This window comes from Nanorana parkeri, unplaced genomic scaffold, assembly GCF_000935625.1.
Source record: "Nanorana parkeri isolate BGI_ZX_2015 unplaced genomic scaffold, ASM93562v1 scaffold22, whole genome shotgun sequence".
Taxonomy (NCBI): domain Eukaryota; kingdom Metazoa; phylum Chordata; class Amphibia; order Anura; family Dicroglossidae; genus Nanorana; species Nanorana parkeri.
This window is the reverse complement of record NW_017306290.1, coordinates 2,031,462-2,044,925: the sequence shown is the minus strand read 5'-3', so window position 1 is coordinate 2,044,925 and position 13,464 is coordinate 2,031,462. Positions and strand designations below refer to the sequence as shown.

The 13,464-nt window shown below is 44.4% G+C and overlaps 1 protein-coding gene and 1 long non-coding RNA gene across 2 annotated transcripts in view; one reads left to right on the top strand and one right to left on the bottom strand.

Annotated features, from left to right (window-relative positions):
- Window positions 1–3,193, top strand: part of LOC108793022 — a 10,095-nt gene extending 6,902 nt beyond the window's left edge. The window contains exon 2 of the long non-coding RNA XR_001941622.1: window positions 3,025–3,193. This is a non-coding gene — a long non-coding RNA (uncharacterized LOC108793022). The remainder of the gene's footprint in view (window positions 1–3,024) is intronic.
- Window positions 1–13,464, bottom strand: part of CEP85L (centrosomal protein 85 like) — a 145,711-nt gene that overhangs the window by 63,681 nt on the left and 68,566 nt on the right. The window lies entirely within an intron of this gene.

The window sequence follows — 13,464 nt, the reverse complement described above, 5'->3', positions numbered from 1 at the left end:
TTGCGCCCCCCCCCCCCCCCCTTGTGACTGAACAAAAAACACATCAATAATCAGTACATGTAAGGAGCTCTGTGAAATCTGGTTGCAGAGGATTACATAGAGCTCAGATAAAGGTAGAAGATATCAGGAAGTGTGTATACGTGTGCTTGTGCGGGGCAGAGACAAGGAGAGTGTGACCTCACTGAGGACTGTGGGACTGACAAACTTGGTTAGATCTTTCTGTAATGTGCTGCATAATCTGTTGGAACCATCCAAATATATCTGAAATGAATAATATAGGCACATGAATAAAGCCGTTTCTGTCAATTTAAAGTGCTAGGTTTATTTATGTTTTTTTTTCCTGTTTACATATCAGATTTAGCAGGCACACAGTATTGTTTATATGTATATGAGCACTTAAGGCTATTACAGGCTTATTATGATTAGCTGGGATTATTTTTGTAATAGCGGGTATGAAAATGTTCCCAGTTTAAAAGTTCAGCAGTACAAAATATTGTCTCGCTGCCATGGTAACTCATTATGAATGCCATCCAAAAATGCTGAAAAGAAGCAAAAGCAATCTCTCACAATCTCTGCTAGGCTCTGTAGTCCTGCCAAATAACAGGGTCCTATGTGTTATACAATTCACACAAAAGCTTTGCTTTATCTTCTTTTTCAGTATTAAGGAAGAACTCCTAGGGGTCTGCTCCCAGTTCTGGCGTGCTTCTGTTCCCTCCCTAGCTGACTTATTCAGCATATATGCTACAAAGCAGAACCCAGGGAGGGAAGCAAGCGCTGAGAACCTAGGTCAGATAATCTTCTTCAAAAGGTTAGCAGAGGTAAGAAAATCAGAACTAAGCCCTAGAGATCACAGCGAGGTCTGGTTGGCTAAGTCACCACTAGCTTATACATCTTCAAAATTCCATTATTGAAATCTCCCTGCCATAGTTCCTAACTCTGATCTCGCACACATTTTTACATCTTCAGGACCCACATCCAGTCACTGTCCAAATCTTACCATCTTCACAATGATAACATTTTCAAAATAAGCTACTTAAGCAATAACACCACCAAGATACTTATTCACCGATATGCCATCTTTCGCCTTGAATACTGCAACTCCATCTTTGTTGGCCTAAGTCTACACCAGCTATCCCCCTGCAGTTTTTCATGAATGCTGCTCCCATTAACCTTACCAACCACTCAGTGTCCACTGCCGCTCTCTACCAATCCCTCCACTTGCTTCCGCTAGCCAACAAATTCAAAATACTTACAAAGCAAAGACTTCCACAGCTCTGCCCCCAGCTACATTAGCAGCCTCATCTCAAAATATCACCCAAACCATCCACTGCGTTCTACCCAAAACCTCCTATTCTCAATTTCCCTTGTCGCCTCCTCCTATGCTCGCCTCTAGGACTTTTCTAGAGCCTCTCCCATCCTCTTGAACTTCCTACCTAAATCTCTCCAGCTGTCTCCTCTGTCCATCTTTAGGCAATCCCTGAAAACTCATCTCTTCAGGAAAGGCTACCCCAAATCTACCTAAAAACTGAACTTTTACTGTCTCCATCAACTCATCCCCAAAGTGAGAACTTTTTCAATCACTTGCCCCCTCCCTTTTGGGCTGTAAGCTCTAATGCGCAAGGCCCTCCTAACTCTTCTCTTGCACTGCATTGTAAATATATTGTCTTTAATTTTGTAAAGCACAAGAATCTACTAAAATGCAATATCAGTTTTGGGTGGGCTGGCTCGAAGTAATAAAATGTGTACTTTAACAAAAACACCAAACTGTTTTGTAATATTGACACTAAAAGCTGAACTGTGCAAAAAAAATACCTGTTGAGTCTTCCAGAAATCTAGTGAGCTGATAACTTCCTGTGGTCTCTGCCTGTGCTGCATTCTTACAAGTTACCTTACTCCCAGTTATTTCTTGGGACTAGAGAACCCCTCACAACTATGAGTGAGTGAGCGTTTTCACACTATATGATGTTGACAGTTTTAATGTTTTTTTTCCTCGTAGGCTTAAATAGGAAATGGCATAAGATAGTGAAATACAGCCTTTCACAAACCTAAGATTGATGGCAATTTTACAGAAGGGGGAAACAATCAATTAAGTGGTATACAGGAGTCTAGAAAATGTTCTCTTCAGTTCTGTAGCAAAATACCCTACTGAAGTTCCTCTTTATGAAGACTCCCTCCACCATCACAGAAGTCACATTGGTTATGGTCTCAAAAAGATCAGACATAGGTCCCATACCAATTAACATTTGCTACTGTGCTCATGGCTTTCTAAAAACCTCTGCTTTAAGTGTTCCTGAATGCAGTTTGGGAAGTTATAGTACAAACATCACACAATACATTAGTATGGTTCCTTAGTGGCTGCCAAGAGTCCATGTTTTCTAGTTTTCCTCACAAATTCACAAGTACAATAATTCGTGTATGTCACTGTTTCCAATTAACAGCAGCCGTGCTCCAAATTGGAGGTATTTAAATTCGACCTGTTGGCGTCCATTGAGGCCTGGAGTTGAGAAGCATTGTTATATATCATGAAATAGATTCAATTATAGCTTTTGAATAATACGGTAGAGATGGTGGTAAACTCTGTTGCCATTATGCAGCACTTTTACTGGACAGTACTGATGTGCGTGGGCTTTGCAACAATGTGTTGTGGCTGGGGCGTTCCTCTACCTACAGCTTCACCTAACAAAGGGGTGGGGAATGCCCTGGCCGCGAATGATCAGGCTAGAAAGGGGTGTGCCACTGGCAGTTTGTTGTGGGCTTGGGTGATCTTACATCAAACACTATTCAGATGAAGCTGCCATAGACTTAATATACCAACAAAAGGACCTGAATGGGAGATTCTTTTGTCCAAAAACTGCATAGAGTTGTGTATGTAGTTATCGCAGAGCCAACTCAATTACTGATTTATGATATGGAGGTTCAGAACATTCCCCAAATGCTTGGATCTAACAGCTATAAGGGCATGCTTTAAAGAAAAATTGCAAGTCACCAAAATACCTATTTTTAAACAAATATATTTTTCCACAGGGGTCCCAGAAGAAATAAAAGAAACATCTGGCCGTGGAATTAGGAAAGAGGACTTGTCAATATGGATCTTGCCAACAACAGAGGCTTGAACCTCATGCTAAACTTTGGTTTGATCTTCTTGGTGCTGCTGCTGATGTTCATTCTGGTAAAACTCATGTGAGAGTCAGAAAAGGACCCTTGGAACCCTTTGATTACAATGTGACATCTACCAGCAATCTACCACCAAGAGTATTACCCATCTGGGAGTGAAACATGAGCTGCCGCTGTGGGACAATCCTTAGGTCATGACCGCCAAGACCCCAATAGACTTCTGACCATCAAATCAATGTTAATGAACAAATGCACTTAGACATACACATGTCTTAGAAGACTAGCTGAAGATGAATTCGGTCTCCAAGTGTCAGTACAACCTAAAACTATACAGTCAGGATGAGCTCTGTACTACCAGATATACTGTATTGACCTAGTACCAAGAAGCAGCACTGTGGATTACAGTATTGAGTACAGCAATGTGATGTAAATACTATTGCGAGTCATACATAAGTCAATGCATGCTACTGCACATAAACATATCAACCAATTCCATATACAATTATTAAATCAGCACAACATGAAAATATCCTGAAACAATGCTGAATACCTGAATGTAGAACCTTCTAAATCCACTGTCTTCTGATACTAATACCACTGATTTAAGTTTAGTGTCACCCTCTTAGATCAAACCTATTTGGCCACTAGTGAGCACTAGGGCTACTACATATAAAGATACACTCGCACATGTTTGTAGAGTTCATGTGTACTTGCACTTTTCTATAGTATTTTTCCTCTCTTTTTTTTAATTTAATGTATGTGAAACACAAAAATCAAATAATAAAAATGTAATACGTAGAAAAAGCAGCTTAGATTTGTGATCCTTTCTTATAACAATATAGCCAACAGTGTATTGTTGTGTGCAACTCTACATTCAGTCCACTTAGATGATACTCAGTTTTTTTTTTATTCAACAGGCTGTCCAAAAAACAGGCTATTAAATGTCAGTAATTACATAGCAGAACAGTTACATCACATTACTTCTCTGCCGCCAAGTACCAAAATAGCAGAAAACAAAGCATACGCCATTTTCCGAACCTGAAGAAGCGTAATACCTAATGTCACTCCCACGAATATGGTAAGGCTGGAAAACGTGACAAGGTGAAAGCATGCAAATTCAACTTAGATCCTGTACCTGGTGGTAACGTAACCTCTTACCCAGAGGCGTAACTAGTGACCTCAGGGCCCCGGTGCAAGAATCCATGAAGCCCCCCCAACCCAAGAAAAAGATTAGATACTTAAAAAAAAAAGTCAAAACAAACCCCTCCTCTTCCATGTCCCCAGCTTCTACCCTTCTCGTCCCCAGCTTTCAGCTCCCTGACCCCACACTCTCCTCTCACATGTCCCCTTCATCATAATCTCAGCTCTCTATAACTCCCTCCTCGTGTCAGCAGCACACCTCTGACACCCAGGGAGTTGGAGCTTTCCATAGAACACAGGCAGTTCTACGGTCGGCAGCAGTTCTGTGTGATGAGGGGGCGGGGATAACCCGCTTCCCACTCATTGGCTGCTGCGCCGGCTCGATCATTCTTCACGCTGCGCCTGGAACAAGGTGAGGGGGAGCAGCGTGAAGCATGCAGGGCTGATAATATCAGGGGGCTGATATTAGCGGTTACTGGGATATTAAATATCCTGGTAATCAGTGGTTTCTACAGGCCCCGTCCTCCTGTCCTGGGCCCCCTCTAAGTGGTGGAACGCCAGTGCCCAGTCGCAGCCGCGCCCTCTGCGACCCTGGTAGTTCCGCCACTGCTCTTACCCCAGGGCCACACTGCTAACATGGTTGTTGGTCACAGTATTGCAGTATATAGCATACGCAGTAACTTGCCATTCAATCATATGGAGAGTTTCTTCTCCAAACTCCAGCAACGTATAAACAGTCCATAGGATTAAATTGAGAGTGTACAAAACAAGTGCGGGCCCAGCTCAGAAGATTGCGACAAGCAGCTCAGCAGCTTTGTGGACAACATCTCACTTGATTGGCGGCAGGTGAGCATAAGACCTGAAGAGAGGAAATGAGGCCGGGTACAGTACAATATGAGTATAATGCAAATAATCTAATCAATATTTGTAAATGAATACAATCCTTGTATAGTTAGTGAATATGCACATGGGGGTTGACACGTTTGTTCATCACAATGGTACCTTGCTGATCCAGCCTGCAAGTCTACTAGGTGGGGTCTGCCTTGTGACGGACCCCCGTACTCAGGATGAGTATGTCCGCCGCTGTCTTCTTCCTTGCTGAGGAGATATTGGAACCCGCTGATCTGTAGCTCCCAGTTTCCCCAGTCACTAGCCAAGGCTTGAGTGTAGGGTAAACAAACTCTGATTTATTGAGCAACTGCACAAACTTATATACAGCAAGTGATGAAATCAGAATATAATCCCATCACATCCACCTCCCCTCCTCCCAGACCATCGGTCTGCTCAACACCACAGGTGTCCACCTGCTAACGAACTCCAGACAGCCATAGCAGGAGCCTGGCCGGAATGTCATTGTTCTGAGCTCCCTCAGAGAACAATGGGAGATAACGAGGGATGGTGCTGATAGTCTTTCCATAACCAGGTCACACAGCATAACGCACTCAAACATAACCCCACACCAATACACATTTAACTTATAAACTGATCACCATGTCGTCACATGCCTGTTTGATAACAGGATCTTTGCAAAATTTACTGACATGAAACCCCCACAATGCTACTGGTAGCAAGAGACAATGTGATCTTTGCCTAGGCTTTAGCTTACACAAGCTTGGTTGGGAGCAGCAGTGTTTTTCATGCCCAGTAAAATGTACTTTTCATACATTGAATAATAAAGTAATGATGTCCTCTGGTTAAGCTGACATCTGCCCTGCTGATGCATGTGAATGTGTAAGTTCCTTCAAATTCAGCTACTCATAGCATGATATTAAAATCTCCTGTGCAGTTTAGCACATAGCTGGTAGCACTAAAACAAATGATCTGGGTACTTGCAGGACAACATTAATGTGACTGACACATAGAATTGCTGCATTAGAGTAATTACACATGAAAAAGGGAGCTGCTATTATTGCTATGGCTTTATAAATAATTCACAGTTCAGGGATTCGGAAATATTTGCGATGAATTATAGAATCCTAATAGGGTAAGAATGATGCAGATGGCATTAAAGATGCCCATATACATTCAAACTGGTTTGCCCGCTGGCCACGGTTTCTAAGGCAGCTGTTGCCTTTCATTGCCCTTAATTTCACTCAGTGTCATGAAAATGCTTTAGTGGCCACAGAGAAAGAGCTAAGCAGGTGGGGACTGAAGTAGAAATGTACTGCACAGTAATGCTCCGTTGTTTATTCTACTATCTAAAACTCCAAATTTATTGGAAAAGTCCACTTTTACTACAAAATTAATGCAACATGCACGATTGTGCCACAATCCAATTAGGTATTTAAAGCCTACCTCTGGGGAAAACAAAAAAAAACCTCTCCATGCAGCGGGGCTGCCCCTGCATTGAAAAAGTTAAAGTAGAACTATGGGGAAAACCTTTTTTTGTCCATAGTTCTCTTCAGGGTCTCAGCATATTGCCCACTATATGCTGAGAGTGCAGGGCCGCTCCACAGCCGAGATGGATCCCAAAAATGCTGTCAAGGTCTACCCCGCTGGCTGATTGACCCGCCCCCTCCCCCGTACTTTCCTCCAGTCAATGTTGGAGAAACAGAGAGAGGGGAGCGGTGACTGACACTCACTACTCTCTGCAGGGAGAGGATCGGGAAGTCAGCAATTAAGAGAGCCGACCTGCGACAGCGTCTTTGTCACAGGTCGACTTGAATTATGGGGATGAGTGTTTTTCATGCACCCCATAATTCTCCTTTAACTGCTCGTTAATGTCTAAGGCACCTGTGTAAAGGACCTACCTGATCCCCACTCCCTTAGCAGTCGCTGCTTTCCTCGTCTCTCCTACACTCAGGCTTGTGGGCTGTCCCCTTGGAACCCCACATATAATGCAGGGCTATGGGCCCTGCAATGTACGAGATGAAGACAATGGGCCTCCAACTGCTGGAGAGGAGGAGAGAAAGAGTCTGTTGGGTCTGGGATCAGGTGAGTAAAAGTCCTTTATACAGGTGCCCCGGGCAAACACGAGCAGTTAACCCAGGGGTGGACGAATTAATGTGGAATTCAGGAGCCACTCTGTCCAATTCAGGAGCCAGCAGGCCAGCACCATTGACAAAAATTAGAGAAATCCTCAAATGTTAAGTGCCAGCTGTAATTTTAAGGAGCATTGGCTACCTGGCTCCAGGGATTTTTCCAGCCCCGAGTTAACCTTTCCCCCCCCCCCCCATTTTTCCACCACGAATTATCATTTACCCCCCCCCCCTGGATAAGCTTTAATGCCATTAACAATACTTTTCTCAGTCTATAACCAGATATAAGGTCACTACCTTGAAATTATAGAAATAATGGCCATTGTGCGATGTCCCTTCCTTGCAGTTATGGAAATCCTGTTTTCTGCTACTGTGACTGGCAAGAGTTGGAGGCTAAATATCAGGCATTCTTGCACCCTTCTGCAGTAAGCCTTGCATCTTTGGTGATATACTGTCCATGTGAATCGCACGTCTACCGTACAGGAATGCTGAGATTCCGGGTGTTTCTTACAGCACTAGTGCCAACCATGTGATTATAGCAAGCAAACCCACCTTGTGGCAATATGCGAGTGCCTGTCCTAAGGCCTCATTCACACGGGCTTTCAGCAGCCGCTTGTGGAAAGACTCTGTGGATTCTTGCGGCTGGAATGACAGCAGGTTCTGGACAGCTGCGGTTGTCAACCTGTACAAAGCAACGACCGGCTGAATAGAGCCGCAGCTTTCCGCCGCTGTTCATATGTATCCGCACAACTTGCGATTACGTGCGACTAGGGACAGATGACCAGCCCTGTACGTAGACAATTCATGCCACATATGGGCACTAAAGGCCCGCGTGAATGAAGCCCAAGTAGAGCAGACACTTGTAATAATTTACATTAAAGTATTGCAGTGTATATAACGAGCCCTGGAGAGTTTAGCTTTTTCCCTGAACAAAAGTGGAGTTTCTCTTTAAGAGGCAGACAATTGTATACTAAAATTATCCAGAATTTGTAGTAACTGCTGGCTTGCGTTTCACTATAATTCTCCAAAATATTGTCAAGGAGCTAAACACACGCTGATTTTTACTGCAATGCTAAATGCTAAGTGCTACTGTTTGTAGTTGTAGTTTACAGTGATGGCTACAGTGTAAATTGTACATTTCCAAAGACTAAATTGTTTAAATGATTACAGTTTAGCAAACTCTATTCACGTAGTAATCCTATTAAAATTAATCTCTTCCTTACAGCAGCATTTCTAAGCAGGCTGAAGTATGTGTAAGAGGGATAATACTGGAGCAGAGCCATGTTTGTTTCGAACTGGCTTCTTCTAGAAAGGAACAGCACCACTCAGAGGAGGAAATGAGTCTCAGCCAAATGTCCCCAAGCTCATGACCACACAGATCTTTAATACACAAACCCACCGCTTACATATTGCCTATTTGTAATGCTAAAAGAACAAAAATCCTTGGTCGTTTTTTTACATTTTGTTTTTGGGTTGGCCACATTCAGAAAGAATTCTTAAAGTGTATTTCCACTTTTGCTGCCAAACTGGGATAACACCTACTTTATATTTGTTACATGTTCTTTAGAAAATAAAATAAATAAATGCTCCTTACAAATGACTTGCTCCTAAAAGAAATGTTTTTCTGTAAACTGCATTTTTCTCTGGAATGCAACTGAGGTGGAGGTGGTGGTCTGGCTGAGCTCTAAAGAGAACTTAAAGTGACATTAAACCCTCAGATTTTTTAACATAAAACAATAGTGTGATGTGCGCCTTACTGTAATCCATGGTTGTTTCCCTTCTCTTTGCTGCTCTTCCTTTTAAATCTGTATCTGTTCTCATGCCGGGCAGAACTTCTGTTTTGCAGCAGACTTCCTTGTCTCTGGAATGGATACATGGTGTCTGTGTGTAGGTTTGTATAGGTTCGCAACCTGAGCCAGCACTACAGGAAGAGGCACTCAGCTGCAAAGGGAAGTTCTCCCCAAGCATGAGAAGACATGAGGATATAAAAGGAAGAGCAGCAAAGAGAAGGGAAACTACCATGGATTACAGTAAGGCACACATTACAGTATTGGTTTATGTTAAAAAATCTGAGGGTTTAATGTCACTTTAAGCCAAATCTTATCTTTGCCATTAGTCCTCTTTTGGGTCAAAGGAGTACATTTACCAATGTACTCTTGTGACCCAAAGTCAGCATCTAGCACACGTCGGCTCTAAGTATTAAGAAGAGTACATTTTACTTTCCCAATACTTCTCCTTTAATGTTCATCACAATTAACCCTGCCTGTACTGTGCCGGCAGATCTCCTTATCAGTAGTAATCTAGATTTGGACACTATGTCCTAACAAAGGGTTAAAAAATCTAGAAGCATTGTATGTTAATGAGAGAAAACTCAGTGTCCCAAGTCTTTCTATGGGGACAGCCAGATTTTCCTGTCACTTTAAATTTGTACAGAGAGCCTTGCTGTCTCTCTGAAGGCTTGCTACTCCAAGATATCTAAAGGGTAGGAAATATATACACATTTTATTTTGGGATGCACTGTTACCAGTGTCAGTGCTGATACTGGGCATTTTCACAAGTACTTGTACTCATGAAAATGCTCTGATACTAAGTGCCAATACTGGCGCTTTACGTTTTTTAAACTGAAGCCGGCGCGGTGCACAGGCGCGCGGTTCACAGCAAGCAGGGTACCTTGGCAGCCTTCCTGTAAACCGCGGTGCCTGTTTACAGTGATCCTCCTTCCTGAAACCACGCTGCTCATGAGACCCCTCACAGCCACCCGAGGTCTCTACACAGCCTCACGAGGTCCCACACAGCCAGCTAAGACCCAGTACAGCTGCCCAGAGACCCCGCACAGCCCCCCTAAGACCCTTCACAGCCTTCCCGAGACCCTTCACAGCCTTCCCGAGACCCTTCACAGCCTTCCCGAGACCCTTCACAGCCTTCCCGAGACCCTTCACAGCCTTCCCGAGACCCTTCACAGCCTTCCCGAGACCCTTCACAGCCTTCCCGAGACCCTTCACAGCCTTCCCGAGACCCTTCACAGCCTTCCCGAGACCCTTCACAGCCTTCCCGAGACCCTTCACAGCCTTCCCGAGACCCTTCACAGCCTTCCCGAGACCCTTCACAGCCTTCCCGAGACCCTTCACAGCCCTTCCCGAGACCCTTCACAGCCCTTCCCGAGACCCTTCACAGCCTTCCCGAGACCCTTCACAGCCTTCCCGAGACCCTCCGCTGGAGACATCAGGCCGGCACCTCGAAGCAGCACAAAGTATGTAGCTTCCTTCATTTTGCTATTCTCCTGTGCTCCTCACTGATGGGGAACTTCGTCCACCACTTCCTTATCACCTACCTCCAGGACAGGCATGCTGGCACAGAGATCACCAAGCCATGTATATCCTGGCATGACCCACATTACTTTAGATACTGTATGTATATCCAGGTGCCTGTGGAGTTATAGGCTGTGTTTACACATGCCGGTCACAGATCAGCCTCCAGTTGCACTGTTAACCTTGTGACTTGCCAAAATGTTACAATATCGCAGTCTCCAGTACAATACTACAGTAGGGAATGTTTACATCGGATCGGCCACCTCAGGTCCCGGGCTTGTGTGGTCCTGAAACGGCCTTCCAGGGACCTGGCAGTAGCTGTCTCTGACGCTGCCTGCCAGGTCCCACGTCTCCTCCTATTGATTCAAGGTGTGAATGTGCAGTGCCTGGCTCGAGGCAGCCCCACACCTTGAATACAGCCTTGGAGCGGGCACGTGACCGGCACCTGCTCTGTTCGGCTCACTACCGTAGATTGGGCTAAGCAAAAGGCACCTGTGAAAGTTCAGGAGTCCAGGAGTAAGCGCTCTAGGAGGGGTTGGGGACGCTGGGTGTGCAGCACAGCACCAGTCAGAGCCTGTGGAGAGATGCAATAAGCAGCCCTGGTGACATCAAATCTGGACGCAGCCCCGGTGGGATCTGGACGCAGCCTGGTGGGCTCTGGATTACATATATGTCACAAGGCTGCGTACAGATCTCACCAGGCTGCGTCTAGATTCTTAATGCAACCTGGTGAGATCTGTATTTAGCTCTGGTGAGATCTGGACGCAGCCTGGCGGGCTCTGGACTACATATTTCACCAGGCTGCGTCCAGATTCTGAACGCAGCCTGGTGAGATCTCTATTCAGCCCTGGTGACATCTGTATGCAGCCCCGGTGAGAAACTGCCTTAAAATTATTAGTCTGTATTGTTTTAGAAAAAATGTCACATGTCCCTTTAAGAAAAAGTATCGGTAATTGGTATCTGCGAGTACCTGGTATTCTGTGGTCACATTTTTTCCATGCAGACTTACAGCACACTGAAAAGGTCCACTTAAAGTAATAAGAACCCTTTACTAAATAAGGTCAGTGACAAGTGCTTAACAGATATTTATTCTCACGCAATAAGAATTCCTTAGTTCTTACAGCATTCTTAATTGGCTTAGGAATTATTTATTAGTCTGGGGTTTAGGGCATTTAGGTGATTCCTTTGATTTGCACAAGTTCACCTTGAGAAATGGTATAAAACCTGTACAGATTGTGGGTTTCTGATCTTCAGCTGTCTATGGTATATTGCAAGACCCACTTTCTCCAGCATTCCTGCACAGAAGTTTTAGGCAGCTGTGAAAAAATGCTGTAAAGTATGAATGCTTTCAGGAATAAAAGTGTTAACAAAATGGAAAGTAAATGCAGTAAACTGCTGCCATTTTTCTGGAGCCTTGTGGCCTCCAACATACCTCCAATGTGGAAACAAGGCTAAGCCACTCAAGTACACACGGAAATATAGGAACTGGGGTGCAGAAAAACGGCAGCAGGTATTCTGGACTGATGAGTCCAGAATACCTGCCTTATTATTACCTTACCTACCTTTTTACCTTACCTACCTTATTATTATACTGAATAAGGTAGGACTTAGCATTTTCCCACTACCTCTTACTATTAGGCTTGAACAAGAAGATACTTTGAAATGCATTGCCCTATCCCATTCCTTTCTCATCCCGACACCACTTTTCTACCTCCCTTTACCTCCAGTGGATCGTTTCATCACTGGCCGGTCTGAAAGCTGCACCCTTCTACCCACACAGCCTCCTGCTACCAGCCGCTGCCCCGCTCCCTTAGGCTGCCCCATAAGACTCTGCTACCCGCAGCACCATCTTTAGACACAACGCACACCCCAGCCAGAGAGTTCCTTCCCCCCGCCTGAACAGACCACACATCTGTTCCGACATCTAGCAACCTGCCTGCCTCATGGTGAAAGCAACCTCAAGGATTCCTGCTGACAGATAAACTGCTCTGCAAATTACAGCAGACAGAAGCCACCAGTGGGATCGTGACAGCTGGACAAGCTCAGTGGAGGAATAAACCGGCATTCCAGTCTTGATTTGACAGCTCTTGTTCCTAGAGAACCGCTGTGAGTGCATACTATTCCTTCATTTACACAGACTGTTATTTGGGTTTTACACATGACCAGCTTGCCGATTTTCTGCGGTTTCTATTCCCACATGCTGCCAGTTACATCCTTCCCTGCACCACCTTCTTCACACATCCAGTGAGCGATACAACTAACAGCTGAAGAAGAATTGATACAATGTATCCAGAGACCACTCTCCAGATGATTGCTTTATACTCCGCTTCATTTGTGAGTGCAACTTTGTCATTCATCACTTTTACTGTTTACTCACCCAGTTAATGCACCAGGTCGTGGCTCTCCCTCTCCCTTGTGTTTCTTAGCATTTTTCTAATTACTATGCCACATAGAACGCTTGCAGAGAGCACTGTTACAAGACCTGTATGTAGGTCGTGTGGCAGGAAAAGGCTGCTACAAAAGCAATGATTAGCCTCCCATTATAAAAAATATACTAACATGTGGCATGTAGGAGTCCACTTAAGTGGCCGTAGAGTCACCGCCTATTCATTTAGCCTAGGTATTTTATCTGCTGGCAGCGGATGCATGTCACATTGTTCCTGGAAGTGTATTGTACATCAGAGTAGTGTCTACAAGATGTGTATGGAACTGGCCAGTCTGCTGGCTGAGGTTAAACTGTAGGAGTACAAGTAGTAGATGAAAGCTCAAAACTGCCTGCAGGGATATGGTCAGGTATATGACTACACAAACCAGCAGAATCACAGCAGTGTCCCCCTTTTATGACCTGCTAGCAGTATAGGCATTGCATCTTGCATTCTGTTACTTACTTTTGAGTCCTGAAGTAAGCAGAGTAAAAAGGGAAA